Source organism: Gavialis gangeticus, unplaced genomic scaffold (assembly GCF_001723915.1).
Source record: "Gavialis gangeticus isolate Ggan-Ray unplaced genomic scaffold, GavGan_comp1, whole genome shotgun sequence".
In the NCBI taxonomy this organism is placed as follows: Eukaryota; Metazoa; Chordata; order Crocodylia; family Gavialidae; genus Gavialis; species Gavialis gangeticus.
Window position 1 is genome coordinate 76,150,147 of NW_017728993.1, and position 26,028 is coordinate 76,176,174.

Genomic DNA, 26,028 nt, shown 5'->3' on the forward strand with positions numbered 1-26,028 from the left:
TTCATCTAAAAGCTAATATTAAAGTTCTCATTAATCTCTCATCTAGAGGGGAAACATAAAATAATAAACCCCTACAAAAGTACTTGAAGTCTCCTATGGATTATAAAGTATTTTTTATTAAATATCTTTTTCTTGTATCTCCTATTTCACACATGAAAATAATTTGAAAAAAAGCTTACTCTCCCCTCCCCATTTTTCTATTCCTAAATTTCTAATATCTCTGAATGCTTAGCAACATTTGTGATGACAGATACTGACATCAGTTTTCAAATGTTGTGTTGTCAGATATTTTGTTAAAATTTATTCACATGCCTAATTTTATTTTGTATTTAGGCCTTTGTTGGTTTGGTATTGCAAGGTACTAAACTGAGATATTTGTCTTCCTTCCTACCATTAGCCCTCCCCTCCCAACTTTTTAGGGGAAATTGTGCTTTCTATGGTTATATTAAGTCATGGGGAGCTGCAACCTAGTGGCCATGTCTACATGAGATGCTGAGTGTACAGTAGCTCTTTATTTCAACACAGTAGCTCATTACTACTGTGCAGCAGCATCATGTGGCATGAAGTGTGACATGACGCTACTCTGCAGCAGTAACCAGCTATTGTGCCGTAGTAACCAGCTACTGCACAGTCAGCATCACCAAAATGCTGCTCAGGGACATTACTGCGCAGTAACTCTGGTTACTGCACAGTCATTTAGTAGTTGTGTATGCAAGTACTACATACCTAAGCGATAACAAATAGTCAGCATCTCACGTAGATACAGCCACTATATATCTTTGCTTTGGAAAATAACTTAGTAAATTACCTTCCTTTGGATTTTATATGATTTCTTAATGATTTCCAGAACATCAAGGATTTGTTTTGGAAGTGTTGGGAGTAACAATCTGTTACTCTCAACACTCCCAAAAAAATAACAGTAAGAATGTGTTATTGTATCAACTGCATGGTTGGAATAAAGTTAAGCATACTTTTGAATGCAAGACATTCTTGCATTCAGTCACACTCTAACACTACCAAAACAAAAAGGACTCATTTTGCTAGTAAAAAAGTTGTCCCTTCAAACTGCCAGCCCTGCAAACTGATCCCAGGATCTGAAAACTTAGGTAGATTCTTTATTTATCACTAGCAAATTGCCCATCAAGCATGATGGAGGGGACGGGACAGGGATTGGTGGGGACAGAGGCCTGCATCATCCCTTTCCTGTGGCTGCCTTGGGTTGGGGTCCGGCTTCTCCCCCTTCCCCTCCACTGCCTCAGGTATAAGCCTGCTCCCTCCTTTCCCCACCCACTGTTTTGGGCCTGGGCTCCTTCTCCTTTCTCCCTGCCACTGCTTTGGGTCCAGACCCGCTTCCTGCCATTGCTTCAGGTCTGGTTTCCCCGCTCTTTTGGGTGTGGGCCTATGTGCCCCCCCCCGGCAATTCAAACCCATGCTGCTGCTGCCTCCCAGGAACAGGGTGGGGGAGGGAGAGTAGATTGCATGTGGCAGCCAGCAGCAGTGGCCAAGACAACCAATCAGAGTGCAAATAAAGCATTACAGACAGAAAGACAGACATACTAAGGCATTTATAATATTAGAATGTTTCACTATGAATAATGAGAATTCTGCAGGCCAAACTCTCTTCTGACTTGCACATGAACAATTCCATTGTCTTTGGATTACACTGAACTGACCCCCCATACAGAATTTCTTTTTTTTCCAGGGGGACTTATAGATGTGACTGATTTACAATCTGATTGACTCCCTCTTAGTATCCTGGTAAAAACCAAGAAAAGTCTCTCTTGTAAAAGAGTTTGAGATCCCTGTCACCCATGATAAGCGGATATACTCAAGAAATAGATCCTTACAGAGAATCACTCACCAGAACATAACTTCGTAACTTCTCAGATGTCATAAGTATAACATGCATTTCTGGTTAATAATATAGCATATGAATAAGAATGTTACAGGTGTAATTCAATAAATTAATTCTGTAAACAATACAGAAAGATAAATCAATAATTTATTATTAACAGCATTAGACATCCAAAGACACGTTCCCCTTGCTTTTTTCGGTTTCCCTTTTTACTATGAAACATTATTGTGGAATACAGTTGTTGTGCACCTGGGTTCACATCCATGAAATCCTTGCTTGCTTGGAAAAGACTCTGCTTATCCTTTTAATTTGATGGAAGCTGCCTTGTCTACAAAGCCACATCACTTCCTACTGTTCCATAATGAATCTCAAACACTTTTCTTTCTGTTTATCTTTGCCCAAGGATATAAATTTAGTCTCCATAGGCAAGTTAGTAAGATTTTTGGCTTCTTTGGAAGAACACAAGAAGTAATGGAATTGGCAGGACTGATTTCCTATGATTGCATCTTTTATCAGAGGAACAAGAGAAATTTAGACTGTGATGTGAAAAAAAATGCCTGGAGCTCCCTAGATAGACTCCACAGGAATCAAACTGCTTACAATTTTATGCAAAGAAGATGGAAAACCAGCAGCTTAACTGTAAAACACTATTCAGTGCTATTAGCAACTCACCTTTCAATATGGGGATAATAATAAGAAAACAAGCGGGGGAAAGCAAGCAATTGCAATTGGTTTTATTTATTGCATGAGCATTTTTATTATATTTGTCTATACAGCTTTAATCAGGGTTGCAGCCAAAAAGAAGGATTCTGTGGGTCCTCCTTTCGGGAGAATTTTTCTTAACATTTACACTTTCAGAAAAATATAGACTACTTAAGAACCAAAAAGATATACAAAGCTGTTTTGTTTCTCTCCAAAAATGAAAACCAGGGTGGAGGGGAGGCAGGAGTATTTGATGATGGCCAAATGAGTGCTGTAAACAGGAATGAACACAAACAAGGAAATGAATCTGAACATTCCCACAGTCTTCATTCATTTTTTAAATGATTCTGAAATATATTATTTCTAGGGTAGCATTTCTTGTATATTTTCAAATTATCATGACAGATATCCCAGAGTACTAGAAAAAGGTTGTTTGAGTGGTGTCTCCTCCTGAGAACTGGAGGCAAGGGTTACAAGGAATCTCATGAAAATGTGCTATGAACATTAATTTCCTTCCATCCTTTTTATTTATTTTTTTTTTGTAGACTGAACTCAGACGATTTGGATAGTTCGGGTGGGTTCTCAGTATCCTTCTAAACTCATGACTATTTACCTGAACTGACCCCAAACTTTGAACTTTTTAAAATTCCTCATATTTAATTTGTAAAATTTGTGTAAAAGAATTGCAAAGAAGTTCACTGTAAAGTAAGACATTCAAGAATGGATAAGAGTATTTCATTTATCTTCATTCTATTCCTTTTAATGTGTTCTATCAAGTTGCTCATTCATAATCTTCATTCCTCACCTTTTCAATAGCAGAGAAGGCATAGTAGGACAAATGGGAATTTCCATTAAAAAACATACACACGTTTTTAGGATAGTCAGTCATGGCTGATGAGCTAGTGCTCACTATCTTAACTGTATCTAGTGTAGGGGAGAAAAATTAATGTGAAAGAGAAGAAAGAAAAAAATTGCAGAGAAAGGGAGTAAGAGAACACTGTGGTGCTTTTTCACCCTCATGAATTGTCGCATGATGATATGTATTTGAAATTATAGCTCTTGACTTTAAATGCCTCCATAACTTCAAACCTCAAACCAAAATTAATATTTTCAATAGTTTATACATTGTTATTATAACACAGGTGTTCTGTACTGTGGCATAAGTAAATTTTCAATGGAGTTAACTAAATAGTGGACCAGAAAGCGAAATTTCCTTATGGTAAAAAAATATTTTTGTTCAAAGTGAATATTATTTTCCTCCCAATTGGATTGTGGAGTTCAGCAAGAAACATGGTGAAAGGATACAACTGTAAATTGTAACCATTGTCTGAATTTTCCATATTTCAGTGTTTTTTTTAACTTACTGTGTAACTTATTGTTGATATAAATATGCATAATAACATTAATGTTATCCCATAGCTCAAATCTTTAAGGTACCCCACTGTTTTGATTTGTGTGTTTCTTTCTACTGTCCAGTGCAGTTAAAGTAATTTGATGAGAGAACATACCTGGCTAGGGTTACACACCAAAAGTGTTGATAGTGTATAAATTGTGATGGATTTTTATTAGAATGTAGATGGATGTGATTGAATAAAATTAGTGTTGTGATGACAGTGGCATTTTGGAATAAAGAGCTGGAAAAAAAATGTCATTAATGCTGCATGCGATGCTGATGATAGTTCCGTGTCTATAATGGATTCATCAAAAGATGCATAATGATTATGGACTTTTATAATTTTAGCAAGAAATGCTAGCATGTGCTTTGGATGGACAAGGAGAAGGGGGAATGAGTAAGGCTGCTCTTGTTTACTAATGCTAAGCCTTTGATAAGTTTTAATAAACAAAAAAATAGTTATGCATTTCAAACATTTTGTACTCTCAGACATAATGTATATTCACTGCTGTTGTGAAAGGTCATAATCTATGTCCACTTCTAATTTCTATTGAAGGGTGCTTTCATTAAAAGGTAATTTATCTGCTGATGTTTTCCCATCACCCTGTTCTACTGAATATTCTCAAATAGTTGTCTGACATTTTGTTTGCAATGACACAGCTGTTTAAAAAAACAAAAAAAAATTCAAAGTTTAAAGCTCTTGTATTTTAATGTGGGACTTGTGTCTGAATGTGCCTCTTCATGTTGTCAGAGTATAGTTAAGATTACTAAAGCATAGGAAACATCCTAACTGGTTTCTTTTTTCTCACAGAAACAGAACTTCTGAAACCTCTACTGCCGTGTTTAGAAAGCAGAGGTAACATCACTGAGCAACTGGACTCCATGACTGGCTCAACAGATATCTTACTCTGGATAAAAAGAGAAGAGTATTTTTCTCCCTCTGCTTTAGGATCCATCAAATGCATTGTTGAAGCTACAGGCTTCCCCTCCCCGCCTCACTTGTGATGTAGTATGCCACTATGCTTGTGCACTGTTCAGCAAGGCCAGAAATACATTTATGGCTGTTAGTAAGATGGACTATAGAAGAGAGTACAAGAAAAATAGTAACTTTCCCAGAAAATTTTGCTAAAAAAATGGTAGCATCTATAGCATACCCAGATTTCTAAGGTCAGAAGTAATCTAGTTTGATTTTCCAAGGCTCTCCAAGAATCAATGACTTTAAAAATAAAGTAATTGGAATGGTAAAGATGACTGACATCCATTGTTCTTACATATATGTCCCTGCATGCTGCTATGTTTAAAAGAAGGTTGTTGAGCAAGTGGTCTAGATTGCTCTGTAAAACTCTTTCCGCAGTGTTTACTACCACCAGTTTCTGTGACTTTGATTTTTAAGACATTATTTGGGACAGTGGATCTGACTTAGTGGGCTGTACCACACCAGTGTGCCATAGATGCTTTATAGCTGGGGTAGGGCAGATATAGGGGATGGATTGGCCAAGTACCTTCCACCTCCAAAATATTATTGGCACCAAGATACTTTATGTGCACTACCTCTGGTACACAAAGCACACAACTCTTTCACTTGGGATCCACTGAAAATCCCAGCCTAAATCTATAAGATGGAAGATTTTTGGAAGGCTAAGTACCAAGAAATTTCTATCCTTTCTATATCATTTAAACTACTAGTAGTAAAGTATTTTCAATGTCATTCAACCCATCTTGCTACCCCAGCCTGTGGTCCTAAACACAGGAAGTATATTTTTGTCTTTTTGGTAGTACAATAAATTATACAGTACCCATCAACGTGATGCCTCAGCTCAAGACATCTAGATTTCAATATTACAAAGTTATTTTATGCAAATTACAAAAATGTCAGAGTGGTTCAACAAATATCCACTCTCCCCATTTCTTAAACAAATAAAAGATAGTCACATATTGTCTTCTCAACTCATTTGTTACAACCATAAAATCATGAGAACCATTTTGCAAATTCCAGATTCTGTAACATTAAATAATACTCCTTGATTAGTTCATTGTACTATATCTTTACTACATGTTTGGTTATATACTTTAAAGAGAAATCAATAGAGAAGAAAATGAACTTAGAAGAGGATAAATGCTAATTATTCCCTCTAGTTTTAAATTCCTTCATTGATGCCATATTTTGGGTTGCAATAATATTGCATTTTATACATCAGTTGCATGTTGGAGGCAATTCAGATTTCTTACAGCCCAATAATTTTCTGATAATTGGACTGCTCTATAATATTTCAAAATATAGATTTTTTTTTAGGAATTACTTTTTATTTAAATGAAATGGCATTCATAACTCAGCCCTTACAACTTTATCACACTGATGTAGCAAACAGTGATATATATTCATGTATTTAAAAGTATTCTCTATGCAATTATTGAAAAAAGCAAGCTGTGGCACCATCCCTGCCTTCTTCAGGCATCTCTTGCAGGCAGAACAACTCTAAGGACAATAGAAATGTCTTTCTAGGACCATTCCTCAGACAACATTCCATCTTTTTTTTATCTGCACCCTTAAATCAGACCTTTTTGTCTTTTCTCCGTATAAACATCATCAAAATGTTTGCACCACTGGAATGTTTATCCAAGCTTTCATCATTTCTCACCATGACTGCTTTAAATCAGTAAGACAAAATAGCATGACATTAGGAAGGGGTGGGGATGGGAAGGAATTAGTATATTGCCTCCACAATGATCCTGAGATCACTGCCAAAAACCAAGCCCAGCCCATGTATTCCCTTTCTAGGTGTGCAACTCTGTGGGCATATCTATATGCACTATTAATGCACTTTAAGCTTACAGCACAGTACAATAAGGTGCAGTAAACCTTCCCCGGAAGTGTGCCTACATGTGTGCCCACAGAAGCAAATTTTCTCCTAATGGGAGCAGTTCAGTGCAGTGATACTGCTGCCCTGCTCTGTCCCCCTACAGCAGCTAGGGGGAGATCCAGACTCCTCCGTGTGCCTGCCCCAGGCTAGCAGAGGACACTGGGGTGAGGCCCGGGCTCCGGGCATCTGCATCCCGCCCTGTGCCACAATTACCAGATCGAGTGGGAGTTGGGAGGCAGGCAGCTGCCTGGGACAGGGGACAGTTTCCCTGCCCCCTGCTGCTTGGGCTGACGGGGAGCAATTTGCTGCCTGTCAACTGTCTATACCTGTACTACTACACAGTAGCTGCTGCATGGTAAATCTACTACCTGCATTAACAGGGAGTAGCCAGCTATGCAGTAGACTAATTTACTGTGCAGTAAATGCTGTGCATGTATTAGATTAGTCTACTTCACAGTAAAGCATCTCATGTAGATGCACCCTGTGTGTACTCACATTTTGCTGCATGCCTGCATAGTCTTAGGATCTCAATCTTGGGAAACTCTTGACAGAGGTAGTGGGTGCTCTCAGCACTGATCTAATGGTAACCACCTCATAGCTTTTCTCAGTTTGCAATGCATACAGAGAAGGAGCAAGTGAGTCGTAGAGATTGTTTCTTGGTAGTAATATCTGAATTTCTGTGGAGGCAGAAAATACATATCCTAAGTCATTAAGGCATATTTTCTAACGTTTCCATTTCGCTAACCGAATCCTCAAAACACTCTTTGGTTCTGATCCTGCAATATTTGTATGCTGTTTAGCTACTGGGGTTACACAGAGCATCGCTGATTCAGGGAACTCTATAGGAGAGTACTCATGCACTACCAATTGCAAAATCAAAGCCAAAGTGTGTCCCTATTTCCCAATTCTATTTGATATAACAGAGAAGTTCCTTCATGGGGATAAAGCAGTTGGGCAAGTATGTGCCTCAATTATTGCTCTATGAAATTAGCCCAAAGCTATTATTCTGAAATAATTTTAAGGCTATCAGGACACATTTGTGTGTTCATTAGTTTGATGTTTAACAGTTTTACAGCAAAGTCATAGTTTACTTCCTGATTACCTACAGGTTTCTATGCATTTAACCTGAATCCATTCTCTCTTAGCAAAAATAATCAATGTTATATGCTACATCTAATGCTTGATCTGGACTTATCTTGTCTTTGGCTAAGATAGTATAGATCTTAAAGTAGTTCATTACTATAGGGCATTCCAATGTCATCTTAATTTAAGATTCTTTTGATTAACCTATTGATCTAAGGGATAAGAGGGAAACTCTTTGACTTTTTTTCTCCCCAGCTTGCTTTATTTCATAATTCTTATGAATTTTCCAGCATAATTTCTTGAAAAGAATGTCATCTATTTGAATGTTGTTTGCCTTTCAGCTGCAATATCTGTGAAACTTGGATTTCTAAAATCCTCTTTCTTATTTAGATTCATTTAGTCTTGGAGATAAAGGTTAATAAATTGCAATACATTACATACGTATTCCAGTATATTTTTTTCCAAAAATACTTATTCTATCAATCAGGCATGTCAAACTAAAATCAGAGTGAGCCTGAAGTATAACTGTAAGGTTTTTGCACCCTGGTCCTCATCCTGATATTAGGATTAGCTGCTGGTGCAGAGGGAGATGTTGGCATGGCTAGCAGCAGTCAAGGGGTTAATACACCTCTCCTTGCAGCAAGGCAAAGATAACAAGGGAACTGAGACTACAGGGATGCAACCCTTCATGAACAGAAATCCTGCCCCTGTTCCTACATTCCAGCACCTTTTCTTCTCCCCCCCGCAGTGGTGCCCTGCAGTTGCAAGCAGAGCACAGGCAGGAACTGGGGTACAGCCTCAGTGAGAAGCCCAGAAGAAGATAGTGAGCCAGATGGCCCACCTCAATGAACTGTGTTCAGCCCATGTATGTTTGACACCCCTGCCAAACATTAACTCATTTACAAAAATAAGTATATAAAAATAAAAACCAAAAGCAGTTGCTACTGTTACTTTACTTTGATGAGATGAACAGTCTTTGCAATATTGCAACTGTGGCATTCTGAAAGTTTTGAAAGTAAACATAGCTAACACATTTTGCTTTAGACGTTGGAAAAAGCTAAACCCAAATTTTGTTCTAATTATAATTCCACCAGTATTGACTAAGTAAAACATGATTATTCCTTTGAAAATACCAGTAGATCATTTCTGCACGTTCTTCCCCATTTAAATAGGAGTTACAAAGGTTTAATTTAGCTCAATGGAATTATTGAGCAAAAAAAAAAAAAAAGAGGGGGGGGATACATGTTGTCCTAAACTAATTCTAAACTAAACTAATTATCTTCCTTCCTTTAAACATTTTAAAAGTAAGTTTCCATTTAGGAATTTTTAGTTTTTTATGGGAAACTCATGGGAAAAAAATATTTTAGTCTCCTTTCATTTTAATAAAAGCCAAAAAAGAGGAGAGTTTGTAAACTTTTCAGAATGTTTCTGTTTTTCTACACCCATCAAAATTAATACAAAATGCATTGTATTAGTATTGCACTTCCATTTGCTATGCATAGAGATTTCTCTTTAAAAAAACCCAAACTAGCAAGTACCATTTAAAATGAAACACAATTCTTTATTTGATTTTAACTTATAATTTTCTCCTCTCCCTCTCTCGTTCATTTTTCCACATAAAATAACTTTTGATTAAACCTTCCTTTTCACTATTCAGCTAGGTTTATATGCACCAGAACATTAAAGTGATGTGATTGGATTAAGATTTGGTGATGATGTGCATACCCCATACAAGAGAGGGAAACCATTCTTCCTTTGTATAAAGGAAGTCAGGAGGAGGAATTGCTTTATTTGGAAAACCCATGTAGCTGGTAAATTAGAGAGAGCATCTGCATCCAGATTCATCCCAAAGGCATTTGTACCTATATGTAAACAGAAGAAAGAGGCAACTTAGGTCCAGTCATAACTGACCACCATGATAGAAGGATCTTTGACTGATTCAGTTTAAAAACCAGGTGAGGGAACTTTGATCTAGCTTTGCTATGGAGCACTGTGAACCTCATGATGGAGACAGGTGAAGAAATTTATTTATTTTGGAACTGTGTTTAAAATCCTGTGTTTAAAAGATCCTGGAAAGACAGAGTAAGGAAGGAAAATGTAATGGCTTGACCCAACTGGACAGTTGTGAGATGGTACCACAAGGGGTGAAGGTTATCATGGTACAGGTAATCCACAAAGACTCTCGAGTCCTGCCCCATGCACTCCTGTGGACAGAGGAAAGCACTAGAACAGAAGGAGCTGTCCTGGAGTAAGAAAAGGCAGGAAGTCCTCAATGTGAGTGAAATGGCACCTTCTTTTATTAAACGAAGCTTCAACCCTGAAGACCTACTAAACTCCACTATATTGAAGTGGGATATTTCCAGAAAACATATGGGATCAGGTCTTGTTCTCCCATGACATGCCTGTGGATTATAACTAGAGAGAAAACACTATTTCAGAAGAAGTTTTGTGCCTATACCACTAACTAAGCACAGTTTGGGAAGCTGAGTGATTGGCAATCCAAGGCTTTGCAGACCTCTAATTCTGGCTGAATTAACTTTAATGGGATGTTTGGGGTCTTCCAGTACATCTGAAAAATCAGCCAAGTGCTTAAAAGGTTTCAGGTACCTAATATATGAGGATTGTGGCTCAGATTGCATCAGCCCATGGACTTTATATTTGCTGCATTGAAGCATAGTTTGCTGTGTTGTTCACTCTTATGACCAAGTCACCTATCCTCAAAAATGGGCTAAAAATTAAGTCTCTGATAGCTCCAACCATAGTGTGAGGCAAGGTTCTTAAAGATAAACCTGTCCCATGAATTCTTTTAATGGGTAAAAGTCCTAGTATACATTTCAGATGTGAGGGTATTACAGTGCTGTGTTCTTTATGCCTTAAATTATAATATATAGATTAGTATAATGCCAAAGAAAACTAAATTTCATTTTTCACAAACTTTGCCTTTATGAAAATGTGCATAATTGTCAGCAAATAGCAATTGGAGTAATTCAGCTATCTATAACTACTTTATGGCACAAATGAATAAAGAAAACAGAAAAATAAAGGGTTTTTTTAATACAGAAGTATAAACTCATTTCTCTAATGAAAAAAGGTAGCAGGTGTGGGAATGGGCAGCAGTCATTTGTCAACATAAGAAAACCATAATGGTGGCATCAAGAAGAAAATTATGCTAATGCATAAGTCATGCCTCATGGTGCCACTTATTAGTTGCCTGTGTTACATGAATGGTAATGAGAATTACATCACTTATTGAATTTTTAAAAGATTTGAAATCCTATTGATGTCATTTTCTAAAATACAACTTTTTAGAACTCTCCAGTGAGTTGTCTGTTGTTCTGTATTCCCTAATGATAAGTGTATCTACTTTTCCAGAAAATTATCATAAGGGGGGCTGTTCCTTGTCACATGTGCCAGATTATTCATTTTAAGCATCCCAGAACCGTAACATAGAAGGCCCAAATCAATAGTGTTATGGAGTTTGTTGAGACCCTTCACTTCCATTCTGACCCTATGCCTTAGTGTGTGATATACCATCATACTATCCTGCATCCTGCTTTCCCTTCCAAACTCACAAACAATTGTCAAAATATGAAAAAGCTTTCCATAAGAACTGGACCAAGTAACAGACATTAAGTGGAGACTGACACCGCTCCCCTTCAAAGCATCAGTTGAGCAGTGAGGACAGACTGTTATAAAATTAATACGCAACGTAATGCATCAGATGGGAGTAAGCAATCACTCACTTTACTATCACTGGACTTTTTAAAAGCTCATATGTGAGTAAGAGATTATTTACCTTTTGATTGTGTTATTTTAGCACATTCAACTTAACTACTGTCTAGAACACTTAATCAAATTTCCCCCCAAAAGAATACAGAAGAAGCAGGTGAGATCTAAAGAACAGCAAAAAAAGTAGGGCTGTGTGAAGCTTCAGGTGCTGATTTGATTCAGAGGAGATTTGGCCTGATTCAGCGGCCAAATTTCAGAATCTAAATCAAATCAGGAGACCAATAAAAAGGTCCAAATTGATTCAAAGGTCTCCAAATTGATTCAGAAAAAATTCAGAGAGCTTTGGAGATTATGACAGTCCCCGCTCACCGCTGCAGGGAGCTGGACCCAGACTCCATGCTGGTAAGTAGGGGGCGGGGGCAGGGGGCTGAAGGAGGGGACCATGGGGAAACCCCCACAAGACCCCATCCCCTGCCTGCTCCCCAGCCCTCCTGAGCACCCCTGACCCCTGCCTGCCCTCCCAGCCCCCGCCTGGGATAAGCTCCTGGCTATTAAAAAAAAAACAAAAACCCTTTATCTGGCCACTGCCAGGTGGGGGGCAATCCCCACTTCCTTCCACTGCCCCACACTGCATGGGGGCTCTGCCACGAGCCCCCCAACCCCTGCCTGGTCTTCCTGTGCCCCCCATGGCTGCCCCACCCAGACCAGCTCCCGATTCTTTAAAAAAAAAAAAAAGCCCCCACTTACCAGCTGCTGCAGAATCTGTCAGGGTTTCAGGGGGCTCATGGCAGAGCCCCCTATGCAGTGCAGGGTAGTGGGGGGCAGCAGGGATTGCCCCCTCACCTGGCAAGACCCAGTGATTTCGGGGCTTTTTTTTTTTTAAAGAGCCGGGAGCTGGGGCTGGGTGGGGCAGCCATGGGAGGGGGCAGAAGTGGGGGTCTCATGGCAGAGCCCCCCATGAAGCACAGGGCAGTGGGGTGCAGCGGGGATTGCCCCCCCCCAGCAGCAGCCAGTGAGTGGGGCTTTTTTTTTTCTAAAGAGTGGGGAGCTGGGGCTGAGAGAGTGGATGGGGGCTCATGACACAGCCCCACCATACAGCATGGGGCTGTGGGGGGCAGCAGAGTTCCCCCCCACACACACACCTGGCAGCAGCTGGTGAGTGCCAGGCTTTTTATTTTAAAGAGCTGGGAATCTGAGGCCGGGCAGGACTGCCATTGACAGGGCTAGGAAAGCGTTCAGTGGATGGGGCCTGTCCAGTTCAGCGGTGGCTGAATCTCTGAATCAGATTCGGCCAAATTTGAGACAGCGATTCAAATCACCGAATCGAATCACCATCCTCCGAATCGTCCGAATCCAAATCTGAAGCAAATAGTAGCCACTTTGCACAGGCCTACAAAAAAGATTAGTGAATTAAATTAGAGAGTTATTGGAAAGATTAAATAGGGGTGGTGTCTTATTGTATGTATTGGGCTACACTACCTATGCTGTACTTTCTTTTCTTTTTTGGCATGCATTATGTTATGGCCAACTGGTATTTTCAAGAAATGTTTGAACATAGTACAACACGTAAAACAAAATATTCATATAATGGGCAACAAATAGCCTGTAGCCTTTGCTTAAGTCAGGCACTGAATTTAATAAGAACTTTGTTTGAAAAATACAAGATTAGCCCAGTAACGAAGGGAGAGAGTCATTAAATAAAATGTGGGGGGCAGAGACACCTTATCCCGTAAGTAGTTCATTTTCATTATGCTTCATATGTGTTTGGATAATTTGTAGTATTTGTGTCGATGCAATAACAGCATTTGAAAGATTATAACCGTGAGGCTTGCCATCTTAGAAGATCTATTACTCCACTGCACTGTATTTTAAAGAACTAAATGTCAGCATCAAAATCAAGAACATTGGTCTCAGAAAAGTGTGATCCCTCACATTTTCAGTCATTATGCTTGCATTTATAAGGATTGAAATGAGGTAAAGGTCTTGATATCGTTGCCTTTTATTTCTTGCCCTTTTTTAAGACCCAAGAAAAAAATAGCTTACTTTCATTTCTTTAATGAATGATAGTTAATAGGTCATTTTCAAAATGATGAGTGATATCTTATAAAGTACGTGCCATTAAGTGGTCATAAAAGTGCTTAAGCGAGTATGAAAGAGTCTGTGTTGCCGTAACTTGTGTGGCAGGGGACAGGAAGGTATACAATGAATGAAGTTTGTAGAAGGGGCACTTAAATGGATACTGCTTCTTTCACTGCTTTCCTGGCCCTTTGGCATTTAAGTTATTAGGTTAGTTTTGGACTCCTTGACCACATCTGCAGATGACTCTGATTGTGCAGTCATTACTGCATACTCATTTAGTACTTGTATAAGTACTTGTTTATACAAGTACTAAATAACTGCTCAGTAACTGGAGTTATTGCTCAGTAGCATGGTCAAATGACTTATAGGTGACGCTGACTGTGCCGTATGCTTCCTGCCATACAACACTACTGCACAGTAGTAACAAACTATTGCTCAGTCAGTATCTTGTGTTGATGCAGCCCTTAAGAATCTGTTAGTATTGCTTGTGGATTGTAGTCCACAATACTTATCAACCCCAAATTTGATCCCTGGGTTCCATATATTATATGCCAATCATTCAAATCTAGGAAAGGCTAGATACAGATGTATTTTACTTTGGCTAGTAAATGTTAACGAAATATAAACGCATTCTGAATGGAAGGTTAACTTTGTCATAGCTCATCCTTCTGTCACTTCTTCCAGGGAACACTGCTATTTATATACCTATCAATCCACAGAAAAAAATATGCAGTGCTGCATGCAATATTTGTATGTACACATCCAAAGTAAAATGAAAAGTTATTTTTGCTTCAACACATTTTCCTCAGTAACCGTCTTCAACAGGATGCAGTTAAAAGGAAAGACAAAGAACTTGGGCCAGCCAAACCTATAAATTTGCTTCCATGAAATACAAAGAAGCAGAGGCTAAGCTTAAAATTGCTGAAACAAAATGGGGTGAAATATAGCAGTAGCATTATTTTCTGCTGTAGCTTTTGGATGCTTTTTCTGTCCTACTGGCTAGTTTGCCACTTCAGTGTGAGACATCTTAGCAACTGGCCAAGTAGATCTTGGATGCTGCATGAAAAAAAGGCATTTGACCCATAACTGGATTCTTTGTTAAGATACTAGTTGCAATAATTCATTATGGAAAAGGAATGGATTGCAGTTGAAAGATGTCAACCTCTCAAGACAGAAGGAAAGAACACAGATTAAAGAAACCTCATAGCCAGCCACAAGTTTATGAGGGCAAGGTGGGATAGGATTCAAGTCACTCTTTCCAAAGACATCAAAGAGCTGGAAAACAAACAAACAAACAAACACTACACGTGATCACCAACTACATCACCATAGTGGCACACTCCCCAGGTACAGCACACTGCTACAGTGATGTAGCGGTGAAATCTACCTGTGTGCAATGCACATAGTAACTGTTCATACTGTGCTGTCCTTTAATACTTCCAAAAGGAAGTACTAAAGCATGGCAATGTGTAGACATGCCCCAACTGAGTAACTAGAAATACCTAGTTACTCTAGTAACTGAGTAACTAGAATTAGCAATATGTCTACATAGATGGACAATACCTACTACATTAGATAGCCATATGGCACTTTTAATGTAACAGGGTCTACCTACAGTGGTGACTGTGGTGCCTCTCATGCCCCTACTACACCTATTCTCTTGCTCTAGCTCCCCCAATATAGCCTCACACTCTCACTTGCCACACCTTGATGTAAAACTTAATATACTAAGGAAGTTGCCCATCAGACATCCAGAGTTAGGCCTTATGGGCTCCTATACATGTGGAAAGACCCCGCTCTGATGCTCTTGAAATCCATAGATCATGGAAATTGATGTACTTCGACAGCTTTCTGTGTTATGTGTATCAGCATCTCCGCAATGAAAAGATAGTGACAGGGTGCTTTAAAATAAAACATGTTCAATGAGCTCTAGTTCAAACTGCCCCACCACCATTTTTTTCAGTACAGGGATGCTGATCCATGTGATGTATGGGTGTTTTCAGTTAGCACGACTCGCTAATTAAAGCACCAGGAGCCACATCCTCCAGCACGCATAAAACTTCCCTAGGTTTCCAGTCTGCCCAAAACCCTCATGGCTTAACCTAAGCAGGACTCTCCCTCTCCTGGTCTGCAGTCTATATTCACTTTTAGTTTCCACTGAGCCTGTAGTCTTCACCCTTCACTGCCTTGGGTCTATGGGGCTTTTGCCCTCTATACAGATCTCCAGGTGCTTACCCCTCCCTGTCCCAACAGGCCACTCTTCAGGACACTTACTCCTTTAGGCACTTCTCTAGATACTAGTCTCTGTCTCAGTGCCCTAGGCGACAGCCCAAGCTTCACATACCAGGACCCAAACCCATAGCTCCAGATGCCTGAGTGTATCTCTGACCTTTGACACACTCTCTCTGCACTGGATCCCCAGCCCTGCCTCATTATGCTGGGCCCTTGAGCCACATTTCCCAAAATACAGGGTGCCTCACTGCCACCCACTGTGATAGCACCTCTCTAGAGCACCACTTCATGGTGTCCTCCTCCCATTTAAGCCATCCCAAACCTCACAGTTAAACAGACTCAAATAGAAACAAAACACATAACTTATCTCCCTGTATACAACTTCCTGCAGTAGGAATCTGGACCAGTATGAGCCCCTATGCCACAGCTCAGAGTTATATGGTCCCTTTTTTCTTCCCATTCCAGTCCTGGCCTGGCTCTAAAAATTTGCTCCATATGTCTTTTCTAATCTATTTTCACTGTTGCTGTGCCCATTTCATTCCCTGTTGTCTCATCCTGCATCAAGTCTTTTGTAAAGATTCACAAGCTCTTACTCCTTCATACTTTATTTTTATATACTGCATCAAATAGTTTCCTTAGCACTTTGTTTTCAGACATTTGCAGCCTTTTTCCAATTGCCTTTGTCAGTGTCCAGGATTCACATCTGTATAAAAGGACAGGTTAAACAATTATATAAGGCTGGATTTTAAGTTTTTTTTTCTGAGATTTTCCATGATGTCATTACTTTATCTAGGCTCAGCAAGTGTATATTAGCACTCAAAATTCTTGCCTTGATTTTTTCATTTATTTGCTTGTCCTCATTGATTATTTTTCCTAAATATTTGAATCTCCCTATCATTTTCACATTGTCATTCCTTATCTTCCTATAATCTTTATAATTTATTTCTGAATGTTATCATGTATTTAGTCTTGCTGAAATTAATAGCAAGCCCACCTTCTTTCTTTGGTACTTGACTATGATTTCTGTATTTTTGTACAGTTTCCACCTCTTCTCTCAGGCAGCATTTGCCAATACCTGCTGCAGTCCATTCAGCTGAAGACCTTTTCCTGCTTCAGTGACTCCTACAACTGTCTCAAGCACCAAGTTGAAAAGCATGGGTGACTGTGCATCCCTTTGTCTGACCCTACTATTTATTGATTTCTATCAGCTCTGATAACATTCCCTCAATTCTCACACAGCTCCTTGATTCGTTAATGCACATCTTCATAAGACATACCATTTTTCTGGGAATTCCACACCCCACCAAGATTGACTGGGGTGACAGTAATGAACTGGATCATATGCAGTCTGGCCTAATAGTTAAGCCCCTTATGTTGGTCAAGACCAGAGAAAAGGATATTGCAACATTGGACACATGAGATGACAAGAGCCTGAATAAGTAATGTAATTCCAGGGCTCAACAGAAAAGGCCATGTCTCAGAGATGTTATGTGGAGAAAATCTGCAAGACCAAGCCTGAATATAGGGATCCAGTGAGAAATCTGGAACATGAGTGATGCCCAGGTGGCAGGCCTGAGTGACAGGCTCTCAGTAAAACAGTGCTGTCCCAGAAGATGCAGGAAGGAGATATTGAGGGTGTAGTGGATGAAATGTTTCATTTTAGCCATGCAGAGCTTAAGGTTGCATGTTAAAAGAAGGTGCCACCCAGGTTGGCTGAATTTTTTTTTTGGATAGAAGGAAAGTGGTCTTGTTATCCCCACTTCACAGCTGGAAAACTTGAAGTACTCATGACTTAAAAGGTCTGTCAATGCCATGCAGCAACACAGTGGGAAAGGCAGAAATAAAACCCAGGCATTCTGAGCCCCCCATCCCCTGCTATTTACAGAGATCCTGGCTATTTTATCTATCTTAACTGCTGTTCTTTTAGCAGGTGCTTATCTGGAGGCCAGCCAAGTTCTGCATCACCTTCCCACACTCCTGGCTTTTCCACCAACACCACCTGTTCCATTAGACTTCAAACATTGTAATAATAAGAGTACCTTGCAATAATACTTCTGCTCTGAAAACACTGCAACAACCTTTTCATCCACTGGCTTCAGCAGATCGTAGAATCATAGAAAATCAGGGTTGGAAGAGACCGCAACTAGTCCAACCCCCTGCTCAAAGCAGGACTGTCCCCAACTAGATCGTTCCAGCCAAGGCTTTGTCTAGCCGGGTCTTACAAACCTCCAAGGGTGGATATTTTAGCTCAGTGAGACCTGATCATTTACAAGCTCTGGCAGTCTCCTATACCAACACACATACTTTTTACATGCAGGTAGAGAAACAGTCAGCTGGGTTAGCCTAAAGTCAGGCAGAAGGCAAGTTAGGATAGCATCTTAGAGACCAACTAGTTCAGAGAGGTATAAACTTTTGTAGGCAACAGCATCTTGCCTTTGATCCATCAGTCAGTCCAAGGAAATTCATTGTATTGTATCACATCATTGTATGAGGGTTGTTCTGCTGGTGGCTCACGGGTCACAGGTAGCCAGAAAAGGGCTAATTTGTGCCCCCCTCTGGCACCATCTGACTGCTGCTCCTTCTATCACTCCAGCTGCAGCAGCAACTGGGAGCTCCAGGCTCCTCCTCCAATTTCCAACTTCCACCTCCTGCCTCTGCCTCACAGGGCAGGGTAGCACAGCATAGCCTACAGTACCAGGAGAGCCACGAGGGGCCAGCAGGGGAGATTATGCTTAGGGGCAACCAACACGGGTTCATTAGCAGCAGGTCGTCTCAGAGCAACCTGGTGGCCTTCTATGACCAGATCACCAAATCCTTAGATGCAGGGGTAGCAGTGGACATAGTCTTCCTGGACTTTCGGAAGGCCTTCGACACTGTCTCTCACCCCATTCTCATTAAGAAAATGGGGGACTGTGGTGTTGACACCCACACAGTCAATTCGGTTGCCAGCTAGCTGGAGGGCCACACCCAGAGAGTGGTGGTGGATGGGTCATTTTTGACTTGGAGGAATGTGGGCACTGGGGTTCCACAGGGCTCAGTCCTTGGGCCCGCACTGTTCAACATCTTTATCAGTGACTTGGACAAGGGGGTAAAAAGCACCCTGTTCAAATTTGCTGATGACACTAAGATGTGGGGGGATGTGGGCATGCTAGAAGGGAGGAATACGCTCCAGTCGGACCTAGACAGGTTAAAGGGTTAGGCGGATGAGAATAGGATGGGATTCAATACTGACAAGTGCAAAGTGATGCACCTGGGGAGGAACAACCGGCACCATACCTACAGGTTGGGGAACTCCCTTCTTGTCAGTACAGAGGCAGAAAAGCATCTTGGAGTCATCATTGACTCCAAAATGAACATGGGCTAGCAGTGTGGGGATGCAGTCAAGAAGGCCAACTGTACCTTGTCATGCATCCACAGATACATCTCAAGCAGGTCCAAGGAGGTGATACTCCCCCTCTATGCGGCACTGGTCAGGCCGCAGCTGGAGTACTGGGTCCAGTTCTGGGTGCCGCACTTCAAGAGGGATGTGGACAACATGGAGAGGGTACAGAGGAGGGCCACTTGCATGATCAGGGGTCAGCAGGGCAGGCCCTATGAGAAGAGGCTAAGGGACCTGAACCTGTTCAGCCTCCACAAGAGAAGGCCGAGTGGGGATCTAGTGGCCTGTTACAAAATAGTCAGTGGGGACCAGCAGGCACTGGGGAAGCCCCTGTTCCCCTGAGCACTACCAGGAGTGACCAGGAATAACGGTCACAAGCTGGCAGAGGGTACATTTAAGCTAGATATCAGGAGGCACTACTTCACGGTCAGGGCGGCTAGGATCTGGAACCAACTTCCAAGAGAAGTGGTGCTGGCTCCTACCCTGGGGGTCTTTAAGAGGAGGCTAGATGTACACGTTGCTTCGGTTGTTTGACCCCAGTACTCTTTCCTGCCATGGCAGGGGATTGGACTCGATGATCTACTCAGGTCCCTTCCGACACTAGAAATTATGAAACTATGAAACTATGAGCCTGCAGCTGGAGAAGCCCAGGTAGTTCACTGCAGCAAGGAAGACTTCACTGGGGGTGAAGTCAAATTCTACTGAAAGGATGCTTAAGCTTCCAAGAAGAACTGTACTTCCACTGGAGCCAAGTATTTCTCCAAATTCAAAGTTTTGTATGTGGGGCTTGTTGGTCTAGGGGTATGATTCTCGCTTTGGGTGTGAGAGGTCCTGGGTTCAAATCCCAGACAAGCCCTTTACAAATGGCAGGGACAAAAGGCATCTTGGAGCTACTGATGAATGTTTGTTAGGGCCCTGATCCAGTGCTCAAGACTGGTTGCATGGGTCCTGGATGTCTTTCTCCTCTGTGCATTTTTTTGAGCAGGGCTAAGGATATTATCCTCCTGAACTATTCGCCCTTGGTGAAACCACAAATGGAGTACTCTATCCAGGTCTGGGCACTGCTCTTTGGAAAGCACATGGCAAAGCTCAAGAGTGTCCAAAGCAGAACCATGTGCATGACTATAGGCCTAGAAACCAGATCATATGAGGAGAGGCTGAAAGACTTGGGACTGTTCAGCCTGGAGAAGAGAAGACACAGAGGGGATGTGGTGACAGCCTATAAGTTTTTCAGGCCTGGCAGAGCATCTGTTCACCAAGGCCCCACCGGGGAGAAGAAGAAATAATGGACACAAGCTCATTGAGGATTGCTTCAGGTAATAAGAAAAAACTTTACAAGTCAAGTGCTGAGGGTTTGGAACAAGCTCCCCCGAGAGGTGGTACAGTCACCCACCCTGGCAATCTTGGCTGGATTGTCCACCCTGGCTGGACATAAGGAAGAATTTATTTACTGTCCGAGCCCCCAAGGTCTGGAATAGCCTGCCATTGGAGGTGGTTCAAACACCTACATTGAACACCTTCAAGACACATTTGGATGCTTATCTTGCTGGGATCCTATGACCCCAGCTGACTTCCTGCCCTTTGGGCAGGGGGCTGGACTCAATGATCTTCCGAGGTCCCTTCCAACCCTAGTGTCTATGAAATCTTCAAAAAGCATCTTGATGTCCACCTTGCTGGGGTCATTTGATCCCAGAGGTCTTTCCTGCCCAAGTGCAGGGGGGCTGGACCCTATGATCTGTAAGGTCCCTTCCAGCCCCTAACAACTATAAAACTATGAAAGGCAGGGTGGGTCAGAGTTCAGGAGCCAAATTATAAGATCCAGAAGGAAATCCAGGAGCTGAGTCCACAATACAGGCCAAGACCAGAGTCTGGAAACCAGATTCTAAGTTACCAAATCTAAGGAATAATCCACAGGTCAAAGTCTGAGAACAGAGCCAAGCAAGATCAGGAAATAGATCCACAGGGAAATCCAAAGCCAGAGTCCAGGAACAAAGCTAAAACTAGGGTCAGAAACTAAGGAAGCCAGAGACTGTGGGAACCAGGAAGTGTGCCAAAACAGACCAGATTCAAAACTATTGCCTGGCCTGGAATCTGATACCACAGCTGGGACTAAATAGAGAGACTGAGCTCCCAGCAGCCAATCAGGAAGCCAGCCAGTTAACTAGCTGGGGCAGAGCTTGTCAGCCAGAGACTCCAAAGCAGATGTGACTGCCTGGGCAATTACCCCAGGCTTGGCTGCCTGCTAAGGTCCCTGACAATGACTCTCTTCTAATACTTTTAGAAAGTTAATATTATTAACTCCGACAAAGTCTATATAAATTTGATGTAAATCTTTCACAATATCCCATTTCTTTTCATGTAAGAACCTCACTGAAAATATCTAATCAGAAATTGATTTATCTTTCTTGAACCATTCTGTTAATATCACACCAGTTCTTGAAGTCTAATGTATCAATTAAAAAATTAGAACTAGGGTGACCATATATCCCAGTTTGGTTGGGACAGTTTAGGATTTTGGAAGCCAGTTCTGGCTGGCTGGTGAAAATTAAAATGAGTGTCCTGGGCACAGGGCGTGGGGTGGGAAAGTGAGGTGGCATAAGCTGTGAAATAGGAACCTCTAGCAAACAGCAAAATTACCCTAAAATAGGTTAGCTTGATTAGTGGAATGACCATTAAAAAGGGGAGATGATTGTTAACATCTGTGAGTAAAGAACAGGCAATTGACTCCTTAGCTGCCAGAATAGTAATACCAGAGCTGCACCATGCCACCCATCCCCCACTTCTGCCAGCAGCAGCAACATAGTTGGGGGGAGGGTCAGTGTCCCGCATTTCACACTGTCCCATACAGTCACATTACTTTGGACCAGATCCAGAAAAGGGTCGGTGAGATAGTACCTAATTTTAAGGTGCTTGGTTCCTGGGGTGGAATAAACTCCCTTGAATAAGGCACCCAAGGTTCTTATACAATGCATGGAAAGTATTAATGTGTTTGTGTGGAATAATCCAATTTTATAGGTATAGGTGTGTGTTAGTTACGCTTACCATCTCAGGCCCTTTAAAAAAGAAAAGCACAGGAACACAGAAAATCAGTGCTAACTTGCTTAACCCTGACTTGAGCTAGCTTGCCCAGAATCATAACTTGAGGCATCCAAGAAATTTTTACTATCAAAAAATTTGTTGCCTATGGATTTTCAAGGCCTACAGGATTAAGTGGCAGTTTCAATATTTAATATTAGATTTACATACATAAATTGCAGTTAAACTCTGCTTTTGAGGATCTGTTCCTTAGAGTATTATCAATACTTTTTTTTGCTTCATATTGTATCATTAAAGCTGCTTGATTTGATTTTTAACTTTTTAATAAAACATATTTTTACTGCAGCCTAACTTTCAAGCATATTTCTGTGCGAAGCTGTCCATCTAACACTCCTTTAATTTCCTCTGCCCAATATCCATTTACTTTTATTCAGATCACAGGAGAAGTAGTGATATGAACTATATTTCACAGACATCAATTTCACAGCCCTGTAATTGCAAAGGAACACGGAAATGAAAAATTCTTGAAATCTAGATCCTGATATGTATACTTTATGCAACCACTTCTTCAAATCGTATGATGTAAAATCCAAAACTCCTTTGAAGATCAGCTGAACAACTGTAACATTTTACAAACTCCAGATTCCCTTAGTAAATAATAGTTCAATAATCTTAATACAAATGTTTCTCAATCTTCAAATTCTTTATAACCATGGCATTCAAATTAGACTTTATGGGCATCTTCACATATGCTCTGGGCTGACGGGTGAGGGAGTACACTTTAATTACAGCAGCTCAAAAAAGCCACTCTAACTAAAGTGCTCATAGCGTCTTGTGTAGTCAGTGTCCTGTGTTTCATTGAGCTTTAGTTAAAGTGCCCCCACCGCCATTTTGAAACATGGAAATGCTGAATATGAGTGACACCAAGTCTGCTGGAGTGTGCTAATTAGCATGTTCCAGCAGACTTGATTGAGTCTGCTGGCATTGGGCACATGTATAGGTACCCTATAATTCTCCTAAAATGTATTTGCTTTGCACTCAGATGTTATTTGGTTTATTTTTGCCCTCAATATTTTTTTCTCATTTTAATGAATTCTGTCCCAGTTCAGACCAAGTGGCATAGTTCTATTGAAGTCTATAGTGGTACAGAAATTGACTGTAGCTGCTGCTTCTCATGCGTTGAACATGCCACATAGCATATTTGACTTTCCTTTACTTCAGAATTTTGTGATGGTGCTGGTATTTATCTTCAACAGCTGTTGGCACTGATCTTTGCCCCTCAGTTCCTTACTCCAACCAAAGAAGTTTGGCACCCAGTGCTTTTACTTCGTCCAACTACTGCTTGGACAGGAGCAATGACCATTAACTACTCCGCTGATTCTTGTTCCCCAAGTCCCTACTAAGAATAAGAGGTCCCATTTTGAGTGTTCCTCTTTCCCTTTGGACTCGGAAAAGGTCTTTTTTTTAAATTCTTCCTTCTCTGTGGAAGCACCTGAGCCACATAAGTTTATTGTGAAACACTTTCACAATACGGCGATATAGGTTGTTGTACTTAACCCAAATAGACCACAGCATGACCTCAGACACTCTGAGATCAGGACCTAACTTTTTTTTTAAACCAACTGTATCTTCTTCCCTGCTTTAAAGCAGTTATTTTTAAAATTACATTCTTACTCTTTCCTCTTTCTTACTCTAGCATTTAAACTCAGTCTCTTATTTTTTCCTTCCTTTCTTTCTAAACACTTTCCACATCTATCTCTCTCAATAATAGCTGCCTCCCAGCCTGTTTTTCTACTTTCCTCTATTCTTTTTCTTGGCCTTTACTAAAGGTTTTTCTGTCAGGGTATATTCCCCCTAGCCTTTTCCCAATTAAGGGTAACCTACAAGGCGGTGGAAGCTAGGGTTTAAAGGCGCCCTATATTCACCCCTGCCCATTCCCCAGGGTGATTATTATGTGACATTTTGCAGAGACTACCCTGCTAGAGGTAGCTCTACCACACTAACCACACCCAGGACGGTGGCAGTTTTAAGTCATACCCATGACTAAAATTTTTGCTCTCCTGCTATGGTCTTCTTTAATTCTCATGGGCACACTTTCTCACTTTTGAGCATCCTGGCCCCTTCTTGGGCCAGTTGAGATTGCAGGCTCCCAGCTCTGGCAGCTTAACAGTGCTCTTTTCTCTGTGCCCCTCCTCTAGACTGCTAGATCACTTGGTCTTTTAGGGCCCTGCAGACCCCTCTCAGATCTCTCTCTCTCAGCTCCCCTCAGAGCCTCTGGGCTCATTCAGTTTTATTCTCTCCTGATCTAACCCCTCCTGGACTCCAGGTCACTGACTGCCTCACCCACCTTTCAGACACCTGGCTTTCCATGCTCTCTGAAACTTTGGCTGGGCCCTGCTCTTTAGCACCCACTCTTAATTCCTTTCTGTGATCTGTGAGTCTGTTTTCAGACACCTTCACAGATCTCTCACTTTTCAGCAGGTTTCTGGCTCTAGCTCTTTCAACTCTGATAGCAATACTTTCTCCAGCAGATCTCTCTCTCTAGCAACTCTCTAGAATCCCAACACTTCCTTTTTTTAGGTCTTACCTAATTTTCAGTTTTCCTTTCATTAACAGATCTCAACCATAACCCTTTTTAGGCTACAGGCTTCGCAATCCAGTCTCATCAGTGACCCCTTCTTGCTTTTCTCTCTGTAAACCAATGCATCCTGCAAATCTTGTTTTTTCTCTTTCTTACAGCTGCACACTTTGTGCTGACTTTGCCTTCTACAAACCAAAAATGATCTCTGTCTCTCTTCCTCACACACACACAGTCCAGTAAGCTCTATTTTAGCTCCCTCCAAAAGACCACAGTGACAAATTGCACACTGCACACAATTCCTGCAGAAAAACTTTTTCCTATGTTAAAAAGGAACCTTCAAAATATGCCTCTGCAGAGAACAAACAAAACATGCCTGTGATTAGCTCACTGCTCTTTCCCTGCCCAGAGTAACTCAAAGTAATTCTGGGCACTGATCTCTGTTTATACAACTGTACCCTGATGTTTCCCAAAACAAGGTATCATGCTCTAGGTCCTTCACTGTTCCTGGAGAGGTGGGAGGCGGGGGAGAACCAAGTTTCCCCTCACTTCCAATCACAAATTCTCTGCCACTGCCTAAGCAGATGTCCAGTAACATACTTTGTCTCTTTCTGTGCCACCAGCTGCCTCTATTATTTTTTTTTTGGCACACAGGATCCCAAAGTATCTGTCTCACATTTCTCTAACCGTCTTTGATCTCTTTGAAGCCCCACCGCCTGCATAACACTTTACCTTGCCATAACTGGCACTTGTAACTTACACCTTACAAACTTCACAGAGAACACACATTTGCTCTTGTAACCATCCATAAAAGACCGTAACGCTTCCCAAGGACCCTGTCATTTACACAGCCTTTCCAGCAGAGAGATGACTTTCTCTGCTCTCTCCTAGCTTCCTATTGCAAACACAACAGGAGGTTCTTACTTAATCCCAAGCAGACCACAGCATGTACTTCTGTCTACTACTCAGCCTGACCCAGAGAAACAAAGTTTTCTGGTCAGCAGTAACAAACCACCTCTCCTGCACAAAACTTACAACCCTAGTCATGATTACTATACAACTTTACCTTACTACAAATTTCAACTAAGCCCTTTAAAATGC

The 26,028-nt window shown here is 41.2% G+C and overlaps 1 non-coding gene across 1 annotated transcript; it reads left to right on the forward strand.

The window, feature by feature from the left end:
- The first annotated feature begins 20,097 nt into the window (after window positions 1–20,097).
- On the forward strand, window positions 20,098–20,169 carry TRNAP-UGG. Its single transcript has one exon. It is a non-coding gene; the product is annotated as a tRNA-Pro (tRNA).
- The last annotated feature ends 5,859 nt before the right edge of the window (window positions 20,170–26,028 follow it).